The sequence below is a fragment of the Bidens hawaiensis genome, unplaced genomic scaffold (assembly GCF_021521415.1).
Source record: "Bidens hawaiensis isolate Kalapana, Puna unplaced genomic scaffold, B.hawaiensis_p1.1 tig00008220_1, whole genome shotgun sequence".
NCBI classification, from domain to species: domain Eukaryota; kingdom Viridiplantae; phylum Streptophyta; class Magnoliopsida; order Asterales; family Asteraceae; genus Bidens; species Bidens hawaiensis.
The window spans coordinates 38982-50631 of record NW_027491585.1 but is presented as its reverse complement, the minus strand read 5'-3'; positions in this window follow the sequence as shown (position 1 = coordinate 50631).

Here is an 11650-nt window from a genome sequence, read left to right as displayed (position 1 = left end):
TCCAGACGTAAGGAGATTACTCCCGCCCAAAAGGAAACAGTAGCGTGTTTCAGAGATTTTCCACTTTTTACTGTACACTGACAAAAGTACCTGAAGAAGCATACTGTAACATGAAAAGTCAACTGTCAGCCACCCTACTCTCACCAACCACAGACCTGCATGTTCTGTCCAAATCAAATCAAAATCTTTTATCCACTACTCCACTTTTAAATAAATAATAATAATTTCCATACTTTATCATCATTACACCTAGATATGAAAAGATTACAATCCCCTAAAGCAAGGGATTGTGTCCCCTTGAGTTTGCCTATAAATATGTAACCTAAATTATCACCCAAACACACTTCAAACTCCTCTCTTAAGAACTGCAAACTTGCACTAATCATCTCCCAAGCATCCATTGTTTTCATTTCCGATCCTGTTACTAGGTAAGCCGAGATTATAACCTTGAGATCTACTTTCCAACCCTTATATTCTCCTATTTCTTGATCTTAATATATATACTTCTTGTTATTTAATCGTATTCTAGACCTTCAATCCAAAGGCCAACACCAAGAAAACCCGAATCTCGATTAATCCCTTAACAAGAACCACAGGTGAGTCTCACAGCCCCTATTTTCACTATTTTCACTGTTTTAAACTGTTTTCGGGGCGAGGGACACGTGCTTAATTATGTTTTATCATGGTATACTTACAAGCTATGCAAGCGATTATGTGTTTAAATTATGATGAGCAATGCGAACGGTTATCTATGGTTTACGATGTATGTGCGCCAGAACTCGAGTAAGTGATCACTTTACCATTGGAACTCTAAGGGTAGGGACTGCTGGTTTGATCCACCCACTCGTAGGGGTCGCACCTCTTTGCATGGACGAGTGTCTAGTATGGTCATGGGGCAGTACTATGGGATTGAGCCCGCTCGTAGAGGTCGCACCTCTTTGCATGGACGAGCGCCTTGTTTACCGGCACAACGTCCGCGCGTAACCCGCGGGATGGTATTACAGTATTATTAGCTCGTAGTGGCAGCGCCACTTGCATGGACGAGCACGGCTTTTCAGAAATGTCCACGCGCAACCCGCGGGACGGTATTACACTATTTTAGCTCGTAGTGGCAGCGCCACTTTGCATAGACGAGTACGTTTTCCAGAAACGTTCGCGCGTAACCCGCGGAACGGATCTATCAGAAATATGTTGTCAGATCTATGTTTTCATACGGATTATCAAGCATATGTTTAGACATGAAATCAGAAATGGGTTTCAATATGATCTTTATCAAAACTATGATGCAATGCGATTTATCAAGTTACTAAAACTTGTGAACTCACTCAGTTTATACTGATTCAAATGTTTTACGTGTCTTTCAGGAGATAACTAGGTAGCGCATGGAGTCACACTTAAGAGCACCTCACGCTGAACATCTAAAACTAGCTTTTTGGAAGATTTTAGTTCTATCCCTTCGATGCGCGTGGTTGTTCCCGCCGCGCAAGGGGATATGGCGTGGAAATCTTCAACAGTTTTTATACTTGGATGTTTTTATGAAATTTCTAAACAATGTAATGTATTTGTATTAAACATTTCATGCGCAATGAAAATCTTATCTTGAATGTTTGCAATGGCCCGTGCTTAAGTATCAATCCCCACTCGCGCGCGCCCGGCTGTTTCCGCCGTTCAGGGCCGGGTGTGACAGATTGGTATCAGAGCACTGGTTATAGCGAACTAGGAAAAGAAGTTTTAACCTAGACTATAACCCTTGGGGAATCGCATGAAATATTTTTCAAAGAAAATATTTTCGAAAGAAACTATACACACACTTAGGAACACGGGTCACACAGTGTCTAGTAAATAATGATAAGAACATTATGTGCTCAGAGTACATGCGCTAAATTTGATATATTTTCACTCTTTTAAAGCGAGAATGCCTCCAACTAAAGCCAAGGGAATTACCATGACACCCGAGGAACTCGCGGAAATAATCGCGCAAGCGATCGCAACTCATGAGGCCAGCAAGGCCGAATCTAGTCAGGGTCGTCAGGAGAACGAGACCCCAGAACCCGAATCAGGAGCTTTGGACAAAGGATGCTCCTACAAGACATTTATGGCCTGTAGGCCTTGGCCATTCAAGGGTACCGAAGGGGCCATTGGGCTCTACAACTGGATTGACAAGATGGAGACAGTTCTCTCCATTAGCGGATGTAGTGAGAACCAGAAGGTCCTTTACGCGACCTGCATGTTCCAAGAAGCAGCTTCTTCTTGGTGGAAGCTTCAAGTGAAGACCTTGGGGCGAGAAGTTGCTCTTCACAAGACCTGGGAGGAACTAAAGGAAATGTTGATGAGAAAGTTCTGCTCTCGCGCAGAAATCCAGAGTCTGCAACAGGAATTCTGGAACCACACCATGGTAGGAACGGACATCGACGCCTACAACAACCGATTCAACGAGCTTTGCCAGTTGGTGCCAGACATGGCAAACACGGAGGAAAAGAAGATCGAGAGATATATCTTTGGGTTACCTCCTGTTGTTAGGGTTCCGCTCAACGCCGCAGCGCCTCCAACCTTTGATGAGGCGGGTAGCGCGGGCCATCACCCTTACAAGGGATACGGTCCGTGCGGGTATGTTGACTACGCGCGGAAACGAGCAGCGAACCTCTGACTTCAAGAGGAAATGGAACTCTCACCACCGAGGGTCCGACTCCAAGCAGCCACCGTTCAAGAAGCAGGAGAGCGCAAAGGTTTACGCGATCCAAGCCGCAGAGCCATCAAGGAAAGGATACAGCGGGCCTCGCCCATGGTGCAGCAAATGCAAGTATCACCACGAGGGTGAATGCGCAAGAATCGAATGCGCCAAATGTGGCAGACCAGGGCACAAGGCGATGAATTGCCGTATCAGAGAAGCTGGAGAGAGCGACAACTGCTACGCATGCGGGAAGCCAGGGCATTTTAGTCGGGATTGCCCGCAAAAGGGAAACCAAGCTCGCGGGAGAGCTTTTGTGATCGGCGCGGGCGAAGCTAAAGAAGAGCCGAATGTGGTAACCGGTACGTTTTTGCTTAACGGCCATTTTGCATCTGTTTTATTTGATACTGGCGCTGACCTAAGTTTTATATCCACTGAGTTTAAAAACTCCCTAGGCCTAGCAAGCAGTAGGCTAGACACGCCTTATACTATAGAACTAGCCAATGGTAGGCAGTTATGCGCGAACGAAAGAACTGAACAATGTGTAATAGTCATGGGAGGTCACGGGTTCAATATTAGCTTGTTGCCAATAGACTTGGGAAGTTTTGACATTGTGGTGGGTATGGATTGGTTAGTCGAGAACCACGCAGAGGTTATTTGCCATGAGAAGCAGGTTCGGATCCCACTGTTGAACGGAGAAACCTTGGTAATTCAAGGGGAAAGAAGGGGAGTTGCGACGAAACTGATTTCGTGCCTAAAGGCGCGCAAGTGCCTAAAGAAAGGGTGCTACGCCTTCCTGGCGCATGTAGTAGAGAAGAAAGGAGATGAGCGAAGAATTGAAGACTTACCAGTAGTGCGCGAATTTCCAGAAGTTTTTCCTGAAGATTTGCCCGGATTACCGCCGCCGCGACAAGTAGAATTTCGTATTGATTTAGTCCCAGGAGCTGCGCCAGTAGCTCGAGCGCCTTATCGATTAGCTCCATCTGAGATGCAAGAGCTATCCAATCAGCTACATGAACTATTGGATAAGGGTTTCATACGCCCAAGCTTCTCACCTTGGGGAGCTCCAGTACTGTTTGTTAAAAAGAAGGATGGTTCGTTCAGAATGTGTATTGACTACAGGGAGCTGAACAAGCTGACAGTCAAAAATCGGTACCCCTTACCGAGGATTGACGACTTATTTGACCAGTTGCAGGGATCCAGTTATTATTCGAAGATAGATCTACGGTCAGGATACCACCAACTTAGGGTCCATGAGGAAGATGTGCCGAAAACAGCCTTCCGAACTAGATACGGCCATTATGAGTTCTTAGTGATGCCTTTCGGGCTAACTAATGCGCCGGCTGTGTTCATGGATCTGATGAACCGCGTTTGCAAACCATACCTGGATAAATTTGTAATTGTATTTATAGATGATATTCTGATTTACTCTCGGACCAAGGCCGAGCATGAGCAACACCTGAGATTGATTTTGGAATTGTTGAGAAAAGAAAAGTTGTATGCGAAGTTTTCCAAGTGCGAGTTTTGGCTTAGAGAAGTTCACTTTCTCGGTCACGTTGTAAACGAGAAAGGAATACACGTTGATCCTTCCAAAGTCAAGGCCATCGAAAACTGGGAAGCGCCAAAAACCCCAACCGAGGTGAGGCAATTCCTAGGACTAGCTGGCTACTATCGACGCTTCATTGAGAACTTCTCCAAGATAGCTCTACCTCTGACCGCGCTAACTCAGAAAGACAAGAAGTTTGTTTGGGGCGAAAATCAGGAAGCGGCATTTCAGATGTTAAAACAGAAGTTATGTAGTGCGCCAATTTTGTCTCTGCCCGAGGGGACGGATGACATCGTCGTTTACTGCGACGCTTCACATCAGGGACTCGGATGTGTCCTTATGCAGCGAGACAAAGTCATAGCGTATGCCTCGCGCCAACTCAAGACCAATGAAATAACTACACAACGCATGATCTGGAACTTGGAGCGGTTGTCTTCGCGCTAAAGATTTGGCGCCATTACCTCTATGGTACAAAGTGTATAATCTTTACGGATCACAAGAGCCTTCAACATATATTTGATCAAAAGGATTTAAACATGAGGCAACGAAGATGGGTGGAACTGTTGAATGATTATGATTGTGAAATAAAGTATCACCCTGGAAAGGCGAATGTGGTAGCAGACGCGCTAAGTAGGAAGGAGCGAATAAAAACGCTACGAGTCAAGGCTCTAAGATTGACCATTTACGCAGATCTCCCTACCCGCGTCCGAGACGCTCAGCAAGAAGCCTTGAAACCAGAGTTTGTTAAAAACGAATCCCTTGGGGGTATGATTAAGGATTTGGAGCTCAAAGAGAACGACACTCGATATTTTGCTAACCGCATATGGGTCCCTCTCAAGGGAGGATTGCGCGAGCAAGTATTAAACGAAGCTCACAAGACGCGGTATTCCGTACATCCTGGCGCAGACAAGATGTACCAAGATGTTAAAGCACTGTATTGGTGGCCCAATCTTAAAGGCGCCATCGCGATTTATGTCAGTAAATGCCTGACGTGTTCGAAGGTGAAGGCTGAATACCAGAAACCATCAGGGTTGCTTCAGCAGCCAGAAATTCCCATGTGGAAGTGGGAACAAATCTCAATGGACTTCATCCCCAAACTGCCAAGGACACCTGGGGGTTACGACACGATCTGGGTTATTGTAGATCGGCTAACTAAATCAGCACACTTCCTGCCGATCAAGGAAACCGATAAGATGGAAAAGTTAGCCCGATTGTATATTCGAGAAGTAGTTTCAAAACATGGAGTCCCGGTGTCCATCATTTCTGATAGAGATAGTCGGTTCATCTCAAGATTTTGGAGATCGTTACAAGGGGCTTTAGGTACTCGTTTGGACATGAGTACGGCTTATCATCCCCAAACGGATGGGCAAAGCGAGCGAACAATTCAGACATTGGAAGATATGCTGCGCGCATGCGCAATAGATTTCGAAGGTAGCTGGGATACTCATCTCCCATTGGTTGAATTTTCTTACAACAACAGTTATCACACAAGCCTCAAGGCTGCGCCGTTTGAAGCCTTGTATGGGCGCAAGTGTAGATCCCCACTGTGCTGGGCTGAAGTGGGTGACAAGCAAATGACTGGTCCAGAATTGATCCAAGAAACAACAGACAAGATTTTTCAGATACGGGATCGCCTTAAGACAGCGCGCGACAGACAGAAGAGCTACGCAGATGTGCGAAGGAAACCGTTGGAGTTTCAAGTAAGGGATAGAGTACTTTTGAAAGTCTCTCCATGGAAAGGAGTCCCCCGTTTCGGCAAGCGAGGAAAGTTGAATCCGCGCTTCATTGGACCATTTGAGATCCTGGAAAGGATCGGTCCGGTTGCTTATAAACTCCGTTTACCCACCGAACTCAGTGGAGTTCATGATACGTTCCATGTATCCAACCTCAAAAAGTGCTTATCTGACGAAACGTTGATTTTGCCGTTGGAAGAGATTCACATCGACAAACAACTGCACTTCGTAGAAGAACCTATAGCAGTAACCGATTGGAAAGAACAAAAGTTACGCAGAAGCATAATCAAGTTAGTAAAGGTTCAATGGAACTCAAGGCGTGGGCCTGAATTCACTTGGGAAAGAGAAGATCAAATACGCAAGAAATACCCACACCTCTTTCAGAGCATGGCTTCTGCCAGCAACGTCTCCTAAATTTCGGGACGAAATTCTCTTAACAGGGGGAAAATGTGACACCCGGTAATTTCCCAATCCTATAAACTAAGTAATCAACCTAATAAATAGGTGATTGTGAATATTATGCGCGCTATATTAGAATCAGCGCGGGCAATTGTTATGTTCGCCCTGCGCGAGCGCGCTATGTTAAAATCAGCGCGGGCAATTGTTATGTTCGCCCTGCGCGAGCGCGCTATGTTAGAATCAGCGCGGGCATGTGTTATGTGCGCCCTGCGCGAGCGCTCGATGTAAGAACCAGCGTGGGCATATGTTATATGCGCCATGCGCGAATGTTTTGGCTTTATGTTTTCATGTAACTTAACTTAATGTTGTCTATTGGGTTGACCGTCCCGCATGATGCTAAGGCGGGTGCATCCTAAATCGTTTATGCGCGTGCGGAAGGGAACTAACCTCCCCGCATGGCGGGAACATTGAGAGCTAGTTTGTCTGAAGCTCCAAGATGGAATTGACTTCAACATGACTGATCACTATGTTGAAATACCAAGACCACCTGGAAAATCTACAAATGAAACTCAATGTCCCTAACTGCGAGAAGGTTACGTACCTACCCGCAGCAAAGAAATGTCCTTCACGCAGAAAGCTATGCGCACAAAGTGATACGCGCAGAACACTTAGTCTATTCTCCAGACGTAAGGAGATTACTCCCGCCCAAAAGGAAACAGTAGCGTGTTTCAGAGATTTTCCACTTTTTACTGTACACTGACAAAAGTACCTGAAAAAGCATACTGTAACATGAAAAGTCAACTGTCAGCCACCCTACTCTCACCAACCACAGACCTGCATGTTCTGTCCAAATCAAATCAAAATCTTTTATCCACTACTCCACTTTTAAATAAATAATAATAATTTCCATACTTTATCATCATTACACCTAGATATGAAAAGATTACAATCCCCTAAAGCAAGGGATTGTGTCCCCTTGAGTTTGCCTATAAATATGTAACCTAAATTATCACCCAAACACACTTCAAACTCCTCTCTTAAGAACTGCAAACTTGCACTAATCATCTCCCAAGCATCCATTGTTTTCATTTCCGATCCTGTTACTAGGTAAGCCGAGATTATAACCTTGAGATCTACTTTCCAACCCTTATATTCTCCTATTTCTTGATCTTAATATATATACTTCTTGTTATTTAATCGTATTCTAGACCTTCAATCCAAAGGCCAACACCAAGAAAACCCGAATCTCGATTAATCCCTTAACAAGAACCACAGGTGAGTCTCACAGCCCCTATTTTCACTATTTTCACTGTTTTAAACTGTTTTCGGGGCGAGGGACACGTGCTTAATTATGTTTTATCATGGTATACTTACAAGCTATGCAAGCGATTATGTGTTTAAATTATGATGAGCAATGCGAACGGTTATCTATGGTTTACGATGTATGTGCGCCAGAACTCGAGTAAGTGATCACTTTACCATTGGAACTCTAAGGGTAGGGACTGCTGGTTTGATCCACCCACTCGTAGGGGTCGCACCTCTTTGCATGGACGAGTGCCTAGTATGGTCATGGGGCAGTACTATGGGATTGAGCCCGCTCGTAGAGGTCGCACCTCTTTGCATGGATGAGCGCCTTGTTTACCGGCACAACGTCCGCGCGTAACCCGCGGGATGGTATTACAGTATTATTAGCTCGTAGTGGCAGCGCCACTTGCATGGACGAGCACGGCTTTTCAGAAATGTCCACGCGCAACCCGCGGGACGGTATTACACTATTTTAGCTCGTAGTGGCAGCGCCACTTTGCATAGACGAGTACGTTTTCCATTAACGTTCGCGCGTAACCCGCGGAACGGATCTATCAGAAATATGTTGTCAGATCTATGTTTTCATACGGATTATCAAGCATATGTTTAGACATGAAATCAGAAATGGGTTTCAATATGATCTTTATCAAAACTATGATGCAATGCGATTTATCAAGTTACTAAAACTTGTGAACTCACTCAGTTTATACTGATTCAAATGTTTTACGTGTCTTTCAGGAGATAACTAGGTAGCGCATGGAGTCACACTTAAGAGCACCTCACGCTGAACATCTAAAACTAGCTTTTTGGAAGATTTTAGTTCTATCCCTTCGATGCGCGTGGTTGTTCCCGCCGCGCAAGGGGATATGGCGTGGAAATCTTCAACAGTTTTTATACTTGGATGTTTTTATGAAATTTCTAAACAATGTAATGTATTTGTATTAAACATTTCATGCGCAATGAAAATCTTATCTTGAATGTTTGCAATGGCCCGTGCTTAAGTATCAATCCCCACTCGCGCGCGCCCGGCTGTTTCCGCCGTTCAGGGCCGGGTGTGACAGGGGTCCCTTTTCCACTCATAACAAAATGGTCCTGAGTGCAGGGGGGCGAATGATCATACTTATTGAGGATACCACGTGCAAGTAATTTTGAGCAAGTAATCAATTAAACACACAAGTCCATTTTACGAATTGTAGTTTGTACACAAAATTGTAAATGATTTGAATTTGTAGGATATATATGCTACCCCCAAAATGTAAAAGCGTTAAAAATGGGGTGTAAGAAACTCACATTTGAATTTGAAGCGGGAAAAGAAATAAAGCCGAAAACGCGTCAAAGAAATCGGAACGGTAGAACCTCACGAACTATAAATAAAAATATAAAAATTTAAAGATTAACTAACATGATTATTAAGGTTTAAATAACTTAATTTTTAGGAATATGCATTATTTTATTATATCTTTTACTATTATAACATTTGATTATTTTAATAATACTTTAAGCTATTATGAGAATTATGATATTTGCAAAGCACGGATTTTGCTGTAATTTTATCTCGAAAACGATTATGTTAACGAAATAAAGTTAACGAAAAAGAAATATAAAATAATATTAACAGGCTTAACGAATATGAAAGTTAGTTTTTAGGTGAAAAATAATAAAGTTTACTACTATAAATAATTTTATGTAGTTTAAAATAATTTTATTTAATTTATAATAATATTTAATAATTTAATTGGTTTGTAATATATAAGAAAAATGATTTCAAAGAAAATAACTAAAAAATGCACTGACCCAGGTTCGAATCCGGGTCTGATGTATCGTACTCTTATATCTTAACCACTGGACCAGATTGATTTATTGATACTAGAACAGAAACTAAAATATATAAAGTATATACACATGTTTATTATCTTCTACATAACCCTAGGATTTCAATTTGATCAATTCCTTTCATGTTTGCTAAATTAAGGTTAGGGGTTTTACTATACGGCTAAAAATAAAAAAAAACCAATATTTAAATTACATGGAATAGTTAAGATTTGATGGTGAGCGGGGACTTGGCCGGAGACGAACTTGAAAGATTGATTATGAGGTTACAGAGAGTTTGATTGTTTAAATTGATGTTATGGACGGGTTTAGTTGATGATTGGCGTCTTATTTATAATATTAATTGGAGCGTATGACGATTAATGCTTGTTATTGAATTTTAATTTTAATTCTGGCGGTTATCGGGTTGATTTCAGACGTTACAAGCTGTTAATATGCGATTTGAACGATGATTAAAGTTTGTTATATCAGTCTATGGCCGTAAAAATATTAAATTGGTCCAAAACGCGAGTTTAAAGGGTGTTTGGGGCTCGCCGGCGCCGGAATTCCGGCCGCCGGACTTGTCACCGAGAAAATGCAGAAAGAGGGGGGGGGGAGTTGGGTAGGTTATATAATTATTATATTATATTTTAAATCAAATTTATACTTCTGGCCCCTCAACTTTCACGAGGTTTTAAATCATAATTTAAATTAAAGTTACATACTAGGCCTTGAACTTTGGGATGTGGTTAACAATGTAATAAAGTTATATTACTTGGATAAATTTTCGCATTGTACACGTGTTGTTCAGAAAACTTTAAATCCTAGAAATTCGTTAATTGATCGAAAACAATAGAAAATGAACGAACGATTAACTTAAATCTTCATGAATATTATATTATTGATAAACAATAAATCAAGTATACATCAAAACGACAAACCAGGCTGATTTAACAAATACAAATACGAATCCAAAAACAAATACAAATGACGAATGTCACATAAGTTCCAGATTCAAAATAATGGACATAAAATAAAATATCAAAGATGACAATAGGTTTTGTTCCAAGTTTGGTGTTTTATAGTTTATAACAAAAAAAAATATTTTTTTCCTCTATAATTGGTTTAATTATGTTTTTGTCATAAAATTTTCCAAGTTGGTAAATTTTATTCAAAACTGGGTTGCGATACTTGTTAGTTAAATTTTATGAGTTTCGCCGTTCAAGAAAGTCAAACTGACCTAAATATTAAGAAAAACTGTTTAACCGGTTGGTTCGTTTTGGTTGGACCGGAACCCGGTTTTTATGACGGGTTTGTTTTCGACATGGTAAAAATGTTATAAACTTACATAAATATTAACATACTAACCCGAGGAGGGAACACAAGACAAAGAGATAAAATTGGAATTTGGTTCGGTTTGACTTTGGGAAGTTAAACTTAGGCAAAACACAATAGAGAGCTCAAGAATAAGAAATTTTAAAAATTATGGACGTAGCAAGGTGAAAGGCAAAAATATGAAGCTCAATTTATATGAGAAATAGTCCATGGATGTTTCAACTTGGTTAAATTTGTCAAAGTAGTCAGTATAATTGAAAAGTCTTAAATTTTTGAATGAAATCATAAATTTGAAGTTGTAACATAGATGAAAAGATTAAGAGGTGTTAATGGAGTCATAACCAAGACAATCAAAACAGAAAACGACTCAAAACGAATATGAATTTGCTTGAATGCTTGATTTTAACAAAAAAATTCATTACAGCGACTCTTGTGGCGTAATGCGAGATTTTTATTTTTTTTACACTTTTGGTCCTTGGATTTTGTTTTAAATGCAAAATAGTTCAAAATGCAAACAATTTCATAACATCTAAACAACACTACTCAATAAATACTCCACTTTAATAATAAACAAATACCCAAAAATTTTAAAACGGGCGGGGTTTGAAAATTAATGATTGTTACATATAAGACTTGAAAATGTCTAATGGTATCACCATTTGAAAAAACAAATACTTACAAGATCTAAGGACGAGATATTTTTTCCCAAATAACCAAACCTGTTTAGTGCCATACCCGCACCCGCATATTCGATACATGTATGGTACTAAGATTCTAGGGTCTTAGTATTCATTAACTACAGGTATCAGTACAGGGTACGGGTATTTCGGTATTTGACACCCGTTTGAAATATGT